We start from the raw sequence: 10,639 nt of genomic DNA, 5'->3' as shown, positions 1-10,639 counted from the left end.
CCTAATGGAAATCAATCAATCAATCAATCAATCAATCAATCGTATTTATTGAGCGCTTACTGTGTGCAGAGCACTGTACTAAGCGCTTGGGAAGTACAAATTGGCAACATATAATGGAAAGAGCATAGGTCTGGGAATCAGAGGACCTGCGTTCTAATCCTGGATCTGCCACTTGTCTGCTGTATTACCTTGGACGAGTCACTTCACTTCTCTGTCTCAGTTTCTTCATCTGTAAAATGATCATTCATTCATTCATTCACTTAGTCAATCGTTGCAGAACACTGTACTAAGTGCTTGGGAGAGTAAAATGTGACACAGTACAGTCAGTTCAACAGTCAATTGACTGTAGGTTAATTCAGTTCTTGACCTACCTCCTCCTTGGTCTGTGAGCCCCTTATGGGACAGGGACTATGTCCAGCTCTATTATTTTGTATCTACAGCAATATTTACTGCAGTGCTTGGCACACTGTTAGTGCTAATAAATGCCATGATAAGTTAATACAGCACCTGGTGTGTGCAAAGCACTGTACTAAGTGCTAGTGAAGAATGTAATAAAGGATACATAATATCACAGTTACTAGCATCACCTTCAAAAACCATAGGGCAATTATTAATTAGTGTGACTAATATTTCCCTAATTTAGGAGATTGCTTATGAAATGGATGAGAGTACAGCAGTACCTCTGTTCATTCATTCATTCATCCATTCAGTTGTATTTATTGAGCGCTTACTGTGTGCAGAGCACTGTACTAAGTACAATTTGGCAACAGATAGAGACAATCCCTACCCAACAACAGGCTCACAGTCTAGAAGGGGGAGACAGACAACAAACCAAAACAAGTAGACAGGCATCAATACCATCAGAATAGATAAACAGAATTATAGATATATACACATCATTAATAAAATAGAGTAATAAATATATACAAACATACACAAGGGCTGTGCGGAGGGGAAGGGGGTAGAGCAGAGGGAGGAAGTAGGGGTCATGGGAAGGGGAGGAGGAGCAGAGGAAAAGTGGGGGGCTCAGTCTGGGAAGGCCTCCTGGAAGAGGTGAGCTCTTAGTAGGGCTTTGCTGTTAATGAGAGCTCTGTCGTACTGTACTCTCCCAAGCATTTTGTACAGTGCTCTGCACACAGAGGGTGCTCAATAAATACCATGGATTGACTGATTGATTGCTTATTCTGCATAGATTTTCTCGCTTTTCCAGCCATCTAGTAAAACCTGCTATTGCAATCTCTCTCTCTCTTTCCCTCTCTCTCTCTCTCTCTTTAGCTCTCTATCTCTCCTCATGCTAGGAGAAAGAGAGAGCTATTTATGCATATCTAAAACTGTATAGATGTCAGTGTCTGTCTCCCCTCTAGATTGTGAGTTCTTTTTGTGTAGGGAATGTGTCTACCAACTCAATTGCATTGTACTCTTCCAAGTGCTTAGGACAGTTCCTTCATACTGTAGGCACTCAAAAAATACCATTGATTGATTGATTGATTGATTGAAGCAGTGTTGCTTAGTGGAAAGAGCATGGGTCTGGGAATCAGAGAACGTGGGTTCTAATCCTGGCTTTGCTACTCATCTGCTGTGTTACCTTCTCTGTGCTTCAGTTTCTTCAATCTGTTTCTGAGATTGTGAGCCTGCTGTTGGATAGGGACCGTCTCTATATGTTGCCGAATTGTACTTCCTAAGGGCTTAGTACAGTGCTCTGCACACAGTAAGCGCTCGCTCAATAAATATGATTGAATGAATAAATGAATTCATTGGAGAAGCAGCGTGGCTCAGTGGAAAGAGCACGGACGTTGGAGTCAGAGGTTGTGGGTTCAAGTCCCGACTCCGCCAAATTGTCAGCTGTGTGACTTTGGGTATATATGTTTGTACATGCTCATTTATTCTATTTATTTATTTATTTTATTTGTACATATTTATACTATTTATTTTATTTGGTTAATATGTTTTGTTTTGTTGTCTGTCTCCCCCTTCTAGACTGTGAGCCTGCTGTTGGGTAGGGACCGTCTCTATATGTTGCCAACTTGTACTTCACAAGCGCTTAGTACAGTGCTCTGCACACAGTAAGCACTCAATAAATACGATTGAATGAATGAATGAAAGTCGCTTCACCTCTCTGTGCCTCAGTTCCCTCATCTGTAAATTGGGGATGAAGACCGTGAGCACCCCCCCGCCCCCGTGGGACAACCTCATCACCTTGTAAACTCCCCAGCGCTTAGAACAGTGCTTTACACATAGTAAGCACCAGAGAAGCAGCGTGGCTCAGTGGAAAGAGCACGGGCTTTGGAGTCAGAGGTCATGGGTTCAAATCCCAGCTCCGCCACTTAGCTGTGTGACTTTGGGCAAGGCACTTCACTTCTCTGTGCCTCAGTTACCTCAACTGTAAAGTGGGGATTAAGACTGTGAGCCCCCCGTGGGGCAACCCGATCACCTTGTAACCTCCCGAGTGCTTAGAACAGTGCTTTGCACATAGTAAGCGCTTAATAAATTCCATTGTTATTATGATTAATAAAGGCCATCATGATTATTATTATTATGAATGATTATCAGAGGAGCGCAGTGTGTCAAGACGGGCTGCCGAGCGAGTCCTGCAGTTCCTGCTGTAGGCGTAGGGTGGCGCTGCGGAGCACACTGCCCGGCTTCGCGGCCCTCGGAGGGGGCGTCTCCCCCAGGAGGGGGCGTCTCCCCCAGCAGGAGGCGTCTCCCCCAGCCGGGCGCTCAGGTGTGCCGGTCTGCGGGCGGCCCCCTCGGGCGGGGGGCGTGGCCCGGCGGCGAGGCGGCCCCGGATTGGTCGTAGGCGGGCTCGGGGGCGTGGCCTAGTGGGGCGGGGCCTGCCCGGCCCGGCCCGGCCCTGACGCCGACGGCGGCAGCAGCCGCGGAGCCATGCCAACAGGGCCTGCGTTTAGCCCAGGTGAGAGTCGGCCGCCGGGCACAGGGGCGTCAGGTGACCCCGAGGGCACCAGGCTGGGGAGGGCACGGGATGCCCGCCCTTCTGCCCCATCACCCATCCCTTTCCCCCTTTCTGCCCCTATTTCTCTGCCCCCAACTTCCACTCTTTTTCCTGCCCTCATCCTCTCCTTCCTCCCTTTTCTACCTCCATTTCTCTGCCCCAATTTCCCCCCTCCCATTCTCTGCCCGTTTCACTGCCCTCTGCTCCTCAGCCCTCTCCCATCCCTTCTCCATTTTCTGCCCCTATTTCTCTGCCTCCAACTTCGCCTCTGCCCTCACCCATCCCTTCCCCCTTTTCTGCCCCTGTTTCTCTGCCCCCCAACTTCTCCTCCTCTTCCTGCCCTCATCCTCTCCTTCCTCCCTTTTCTGCCTCTATTTCTGTGCCCCAATTTCCCCCCTTCCCTGCCCCTATTTCACTGCCCTCTCCCCCTCTGCCCTCACCCATCCCTTCCCCCTTTTCTGCCCCTATTTCTCTGCCCCCAACTTCCCCTCTGCCCTCACCCATCCCTTCCCCGCCCCTATTTCTCTGTCCCCAACTTCCCCTCTGCCCTCACCCATCCCTTCCCCCTTTTCTGCTCCTAATTCTCTGCCCCCCAACTTCTCCTCCTCTTCCTGCCCTGATTCTCTCCTTCCTCCATTTTCTGCCCCTATTTCTCTGCCCCCAACTTCCCCTCTGCCCTCACCCATCCCTTCCCCCTTTTCTGTCCCTATTTCTCTGCCCCCAACTTCCCCTCTGCCCTCTCCCATCCCTTTCCCCCTTTCTGCCCCTATTTCTCTGCCCCCCATCCTCCCCTCCTCTTCCTGCCCTCATCCTCTCCTTCCTCCCTTTCTGCCTCTAATTCTCTGCCCCAATTTCCCCTCTCCCCTTCCCTGCCCCTATTTCACTGCCCTCTCCCCCTCTGCCCTCATCCATCCCTTCCCCCTTTTCTGCCCCTATTTCTGCCCCCAACTTTCCCTCTGCCCTCACCCATCCCTTTCCCCCTTTCTGCCCCTATTTATCTGCCCCCCAACTTCACTTCCTCTTTCTGCCCTCATCCCCTCTTTCCTCCCTTTTCTGCTTCTATTTCTCTGCCCCAGATTCCCCCCTCCCCTTCCCTACTCCTATTTCACTGCCACCTCACCCATCCCTTCCCCCTTTTCTGCCCCTATCTCTTTGCCCCCAACTTCCCCTCTGCCCTCACCCATCCCTTCCCCCCTTTCTGCCCCTATTTCTCTGCCCCCCAACTCCCCCTCCTCTTCCTGCTCTCATCCTCTCCTTCCTCCCTTTGCTGCCTCTATTTCTCTGCTCCAATTTCCTCCCTCACCCATTCCTTTCCCCTTTTCTGCCCCTATTTCTCTGCCTCCAACTTCCCCTCTGCCCTCACCCAACCCTTCCCCATTTTCTGCCCCTATTTCTCTGCCCCCCAACTTACCCTCTGCCCTCACACATCCCTTTCCCCTTTTCTGCCCCAATTCTTCTAGACTGTCAGACCGCTGTTGGGTAGGGACCGTCTCTATATGTTTCCAACTTGTACTTCCCAAGCGCTTAGTACAGTGCTCTGCACACAGTAAGGGCTGAATAAATACGATTAAATGAATGAATGAATCTGCATCTGAAACTGAACCTCAGTTCCTATTATATCACTATCTGTATAATTGATAGATATTTCACAGATGATGGACAAAAGAATGTAGATCAAAGTGCAAACCACCATTACTATTGCTGAAATATCTCAAGAGCACATCCTTTTGGCAGTAAGATGCAAATTCCCTTGTCTTTCTTCCAACCTGAGAGAATCCCATAGCCCTCAAGTGTATGTTACTTCCAGCTCATCTCTAGACTAAAAGTTCATTGCCGGCAGGGACTGTGTCTGTTTATTATTGTGTTGTCCTCTCCCAAGCGCTTAGTACAGTGTTCTGCACACAGTAAGCGCTCAATAAATACTAATAAATGAATGAATTAAAAATGCTTTAATTTTATCATTTGTATCTATATCTTACTCTTTAATCTAATGCACATTTGGGCCCTTGCATCAATTTGTCTTTCCTTTAGATTATAACCCCTTGAAGGTAGGAACTGCATCTTTTACTTCCACTACATGCTTCCAAGTACCACTTTTTCTTGGTATTTGTTAAGCACCTACTACATGATGGGTACTGTATTAAGAGCTGAGATAAATGCAAGATAAGAAGGTTGGACAAATGAAGGAGAAATGAAGCGACCGACTTGCCCGAGGTCATACAGCAGGAAAGTGTCAAGGCCAGAATTGATGATGATGATGACGATGGTATTTGTTAAGTGCTTACTATGTGCCAAGCACTGTTCTAAGTGCTGGGATAGAGGCAGCGACTTTGGGAAGAAGGAGATTTTTTTTGCTCTGTCTGTATGGGCAAAAAAATGCCCCAAGGTCACAGGCGATGAGATCTCTATAGTCCCACCCCGTGCACTGCTGTACTCCTGAGCACCAGTAAAATCTCTCCAACAGTAGCAGTGTGGCCTAGCAGGAAGAGAAGCAGCATAGTCTAGTGGGTAAGAGAACAGGTGTGGGAATCAGAAGGACCTGGCCCTGTACTAGACACTGGGGTAGATACAAGCTAGCAGGTTGGACACAGTACATGTCCCACATGGGGATCAGGGTCTTAATCCCCCAATTACAGATAAGGTAACTGAGGCACAGAGAAGGTAAGTGACTTCCCCAAGGTCCCACAGCAGACCATCGGCAGAGCTATGACTAGAACCCAGGACCTTCTGACTCCCAGGCCCCTGCTCCATCCACTAGGCCATTCAGCTTCTCCATTATTAGTTGGGCAGATAATATTAGTTATTATTAATGCCATCTCTGATTCTAGACTGTAAACGCATTCACTAGACTGTGAGCCCGTTATAAGCAGAAAACCGTTTCTGCTAATTCTGTTGGATTGTACTTTCTCAAGTGCTCAGTACAGTGCTCTGTACATAATAATAATGATGTTGGTATTTGTTAAGCACTTACTATGTGCAAAGCACTGTTCTAAGTGCTGGGGTAGATACAAGGTAATCAGATTGTCCCATGAGGGGCTCACAGTCTTCATCCCCATTTTACAGATGAGGGAACTGAGGCCCAGAGAAGTGAAGTGAAGTGACTTGCCCAGAGTCACACAGCTGACAAATGGTGGAGCCAGGATTTGAACCCACGACCTCTGACTCCAAAGCCCGGGCTCTTTCCACTGAGCCACGCTTAATAACTACCACCTACCACTGATGGACTGACAGTACGATCTAGATACCTCCCCCACGACCTTGGAGGGGAGGATTCCGCATAGAACAAACTTATCCAGGAGACCCCCTGGCTTGGGTTGGGTTTGGGTCGGCCCAAGCCACTGGGAAAAGTTCTTTTCTCCGGGCGCCGGGTTGAGATTCACGCGGTAGAACCAGGACCTACCGGCAGGTGGCGCGCGAGGCTTGGGCAGGGCGGGCTAGGCTCAATCTTGGCCATTTCCTCCAGAATCAATCAATCAATCAATCAATCAATCAATCAATCGTATTTATTGCTATCTTACTGTGTGCAGAGCACTGTACCAAGCAATTGGGAAGTATACGCTGGCAACATATAGAGACAGTCCCTACCCAACAGTGGGCTCACAGTCTAGAAGGGGGAGACAGAGAACAAAACCAAACATACTAACAAAATAAAATAAATAGAATAGATAGGTACAAGTAAAATAAAAAAATAAATAAATGGAGTAATAAATAGGTACAAACATATATACGTGTATACAGGTGCTGTGGGGAAGGGAAGGAGGTAAGATGGGGGGAGATGGAGAGGGGGACGAGTGGGAGAGGAAGGAAGGGGCTCAGTCTGGGAAGGCCTCCTGAAGGAGATGAGCTCTCAGTAGGGCCTTGAAGGGAGGAAGAGAGCTAACTTGGCGGATGGGCAGAGGGAGGGCATTCCAGGCCCGAGGGAGGACGTGGGCCGGGGGTCGACGGCGGGACAGGCGAGAACGAGGCACGGTGAGGAGATTAGCGGCGGAGGAGTGGAGGGTGCGGGCTGGGCTGTAGAAGGAGAGAAGGGAGGTGAGGTAGGCGGGGGCGAGGTGATGGAGCCTGAACGAACAGGGTAGCAGTTTTGATGGAGAGGAAAGGGCGGATCTCGGCAATGTTGCGGAGCTGAGACCGGCAGGTTTTGGTGACGGCTTGGATGTGAGGGGTGAACGAGAGAGCTGAGTTGAGGATGAAACCAAGGATGCGGGCTTGTGAGACGGGAAGGATGGTAGTGCCGTCAACTGTGATGGGAAAGTCAGGGAGAGGGCAGGGTTTGGGAGGGAAGACAGCCAGATGGAGATGTCCTGAAGGCAGGAGGAGATGAGAGCCTGGAGAGAGGGGGAGAGAGCAGGGGCAGAGATGTAGATCTGGGTGTCATCAGCGTAGAGATGATAGTTGAAGCCGTGGGAGCGAATGAGGTCACCAAGGGAGTGAGTGTAGATCGAGAACAGAAGGGGACCAAGCACTGAACCTTGGGGAACCCCCACAGTAAGAGGATGGGAGGGGGAGGAGGAGCCTGCAAAAGAGACTGAGAATGAACAACCGGAGAGATAAGAGGAGAACCAGGAGAGGACGGAGTCTGTGAAGCCAAGGTCAGATAGCGTGTTGAGGAGAAGGGGGCGGTCCACAGTGTCGAAGGCAGCCGAGAGGTCGAGGAGGATTAGGATAGAGTAGGAGCCGTTGGATTTGTTAAGCAGGAGGTCATTGGTGACCTTTGAGAGGGCAGTTTTCATGGAATGTAGGGGACAGAAGCCAGACTGGAGGGGTTCGAGGAGAGAGTTGTTGTTGAGGAATTCGAGGCAGCGCGTGTAGACAACTCGTTCAAGGAGTTTGGAAAGGAATGGTAGGAGGGATATGGGCGATAACTAGAAGATGAGGTGGGGTTGAGAGGGTTTTTTTAGGATGGGAGAGACATGGGCATGTTTGAAGGCAGAGGGGAAGGAACCAGTGGAGAGTGAGTGGTTGAAGATGAGAGTTAAGGAGGGGAGAAGGGATGGAGCGAGAGATTTCATGAGATGAGAGGGAATGGGGTCAGAAACAGAGGTGGCCAGAGAAGCACTTGAGAGGAGGGAGGAGAGCTCCTCTGAGGATACTGCTGGGAAGGATGGGAGAGTAGCAGAGAGTGTTGAGAGCCGGGGGGTTGGAGAAGCTGAGGGGAGTGACTTTGGGGAGGTCGTACCTGTTGGATTTAATTTTGTTAATGAAGTAGGAGGCCAGATCACTCAGCGTTCTGGGTAAGGTCAACCGAGCCCACCAAGGCCGAGGGCACCATCCGAGGGGATGCCCGCGCTGCTCTCAGGCCCCTACTTGGCTGCTCGCTGGTCTCCGAAGGTCAGGAAGTCAGGAGGATAGCCCGGGTGGAAGACATTTTGCCCGGAGAACGCCCGGGCCGGGCTGGCCCCTTATGGCCCTGGACAACGGGACTGATCATCCCGCAGGAGGAAATTTTCAAGACCCCATAGTGTTGGAGATCTCATTGCTCCTGGGTCGAGGGCTTAACAAAAGCAGGATCCTTTGTGCTTGATGTTTCTCTGTAGGTTCAGAAGGGCTTTCTCTCTGTGATACTGACTATCATGGTTTGTTAATAATCATAAAATTAACAACGGTATTTGCTAAGCGCTTATTATGTGCCAGGCACTATACTGAGCACTGGAATAGATGCTAGTATAGTATAGCAGTCTAAGAGGGAGGGAGAACAGGTTTTTGGGTTTTTTATGGTATTTGTTAAGCGCATACTATGTGCCAGGCCCTGAACGAAGCAAGGGGTAGATACAAAGCAATCAGGTTGGATGCAGTCCCTGTCCTACATGTGGCTCACAGTCTTCATACCCATTTTACAGATAAGGAAATTGAGGCACAGAGAAGTGACTTGCTCCAGGTCACCCAGCAGCTGAGTGGCAGAGCCTGGCCTGGAATCCAGGTCCTTCGGTTTCCCGGGCCCGGGCGCTAGCCACTAGGTAACACTTTCTTTCCCCCTCCTTCTCCCAGGGACACACAGGCTGGACCTGGGTGGGACTAGCACCTCAGGATGGCAGGAATCAATCCTAGCCTCTGGACTGGAAACTTGTTGTGGGCAGGGAATGTGTCATATTATTGCATTGTGCTCTCCCAAATGCTTCGTACACTCTGCCCTGCCCACAGTACCATGCAGGACTCACCGACAGGGAGTCCCGGAGGGCACCAGTCTCCACGACAGCTCAGAAATCCAGGCACCGGGGTTCCCCAGTTCCGGTTCTGGCTCCAGGTTCCGACATCTCGGCGAGTTGCAGGTACCTGACAGAGACTTGCAATTCAAGTGTAGTAATAATAATAAAGACGCAGCATGGCTTACTAGAAAGAGCACGGCCTTGGGAGTCAGAGGACGTGGGTTCTGTTCCTGCCTCCGCCACCTGTCTGCTCTGCTCTGTGCTCTGCGCATAGTTAAGTGCTTAACAAGTACCGTAATTATTGTTATTATTATTATTATTATTGTTATCTACATATACATCTCTACATCTCTGCCCCTGCTCTCTCTCCCTCCCTCCAGGCTCGCATCTCCTCCTGCCTTCAGGACAACTCCATCTGGATGTTTGCCTGCCACCTAAAACTCAACATGTCCAAGACTGAACTCCTTGTCTTCCTTCCCAAACCCTGCCCTCTCCCTGACTTTCCCATCACAGTTGACGGCACTACCATCCTTCCCGTCTCACAAGCCCGCATCCTTGGTTTCATCCTCAACTCAGCTCTCTCGTTCACCCCTCACATCCAAGCCGTCACCAAAACCTGCCGGTCTCAGCTCCGCAACATTGCCGAGATCCGCCCTTTGCTCTCCATCCAAACCGCTAACCTGTTCGTTCAGGCTCTCATCCTATCCCCTCTGGACTACTGTATCAGCCTCCTCTCCAATCTCCCATCCTCTTGTCTCTCCCCAATTCAATCCATACTTCACGCCGCTGCCCGGATTGTCTTTGTCCAGAAACACTCTGGGCATGTTACTCCCCTCCTCAAAAATCTCCAGTGGCTACCAATCAACCTGCGTATCAGGCAGAAAATCCTCACCCTCGGTTTCAAGGCTCTCCATCACCTCGCCCCCTCCTACCTCACCTCCCTTCTCTCCTTCTACAGCCCAGCCCGCACCCTCCGCTCCTCTGCCACTAATCTCCTCACCGTGCCTCGTTCTCGCCTGTCCCGCCATCGACCCCCGGCCCACGTCATCCCCGTGGCCTGGAATGCCCTCCCTCCCAACATCCGCCAAGCTAGCTCTCTTCCTCCCTTCAAGGCCCTACTGAGAGCTCACCTCCTCCAGGAGGCCTTCCCAGACTGAGCCCCCACCTTCCTCTTCCCCTCCTCCCCATCTCCACCCCCCGCCTTACCTCCTTCCCTTCCCCACAGCACCTGTATATATGTATATATGTTTGTACGTATTTATTACTTTATTTTACTTGTACATATCTATTCTATTTATTTTATTTTGTTAATATGTTTTGTTTTGTTCTCTGTCTCCCCCTTCTGGACTGTGAGCCCACTGTTGGGTAGGGACCATCTCTATACGTTGCCAACTTGTACTTCCCAAGCGCTTAGTACAGTGCTCTGCACACAGTAAGTGCTCAATAAATACGATTGATTGATTGATTGATTGATCTTGAGAGAAGTTCAGGGAAAGGCGCTCTGCTGTCTGAGAATTTCCCCTGTTCCTCCAAGATTCCCTGG

This window comes from Tachyglossus aculeatus, unplaced genomic scaffold, assembly GCF_015852505.1.
Source record: "Tachyglossus aculeatus isolate mTacAcu1 unplaced genomic scaffold, mTacAcu1.pri scaffold_198_arrow_ctg1, whole genome shotgun sequence".
Classification (NCBI taxonomy): Eukaryota; Metazoa; Chordata; class Mammalia; order Monotremata; family Tachyglossidae; genus Tachyglossus; species Tachyglossus aculeatus.
This window is presented reverse-complemented; position numbering follows the sequence as displayed.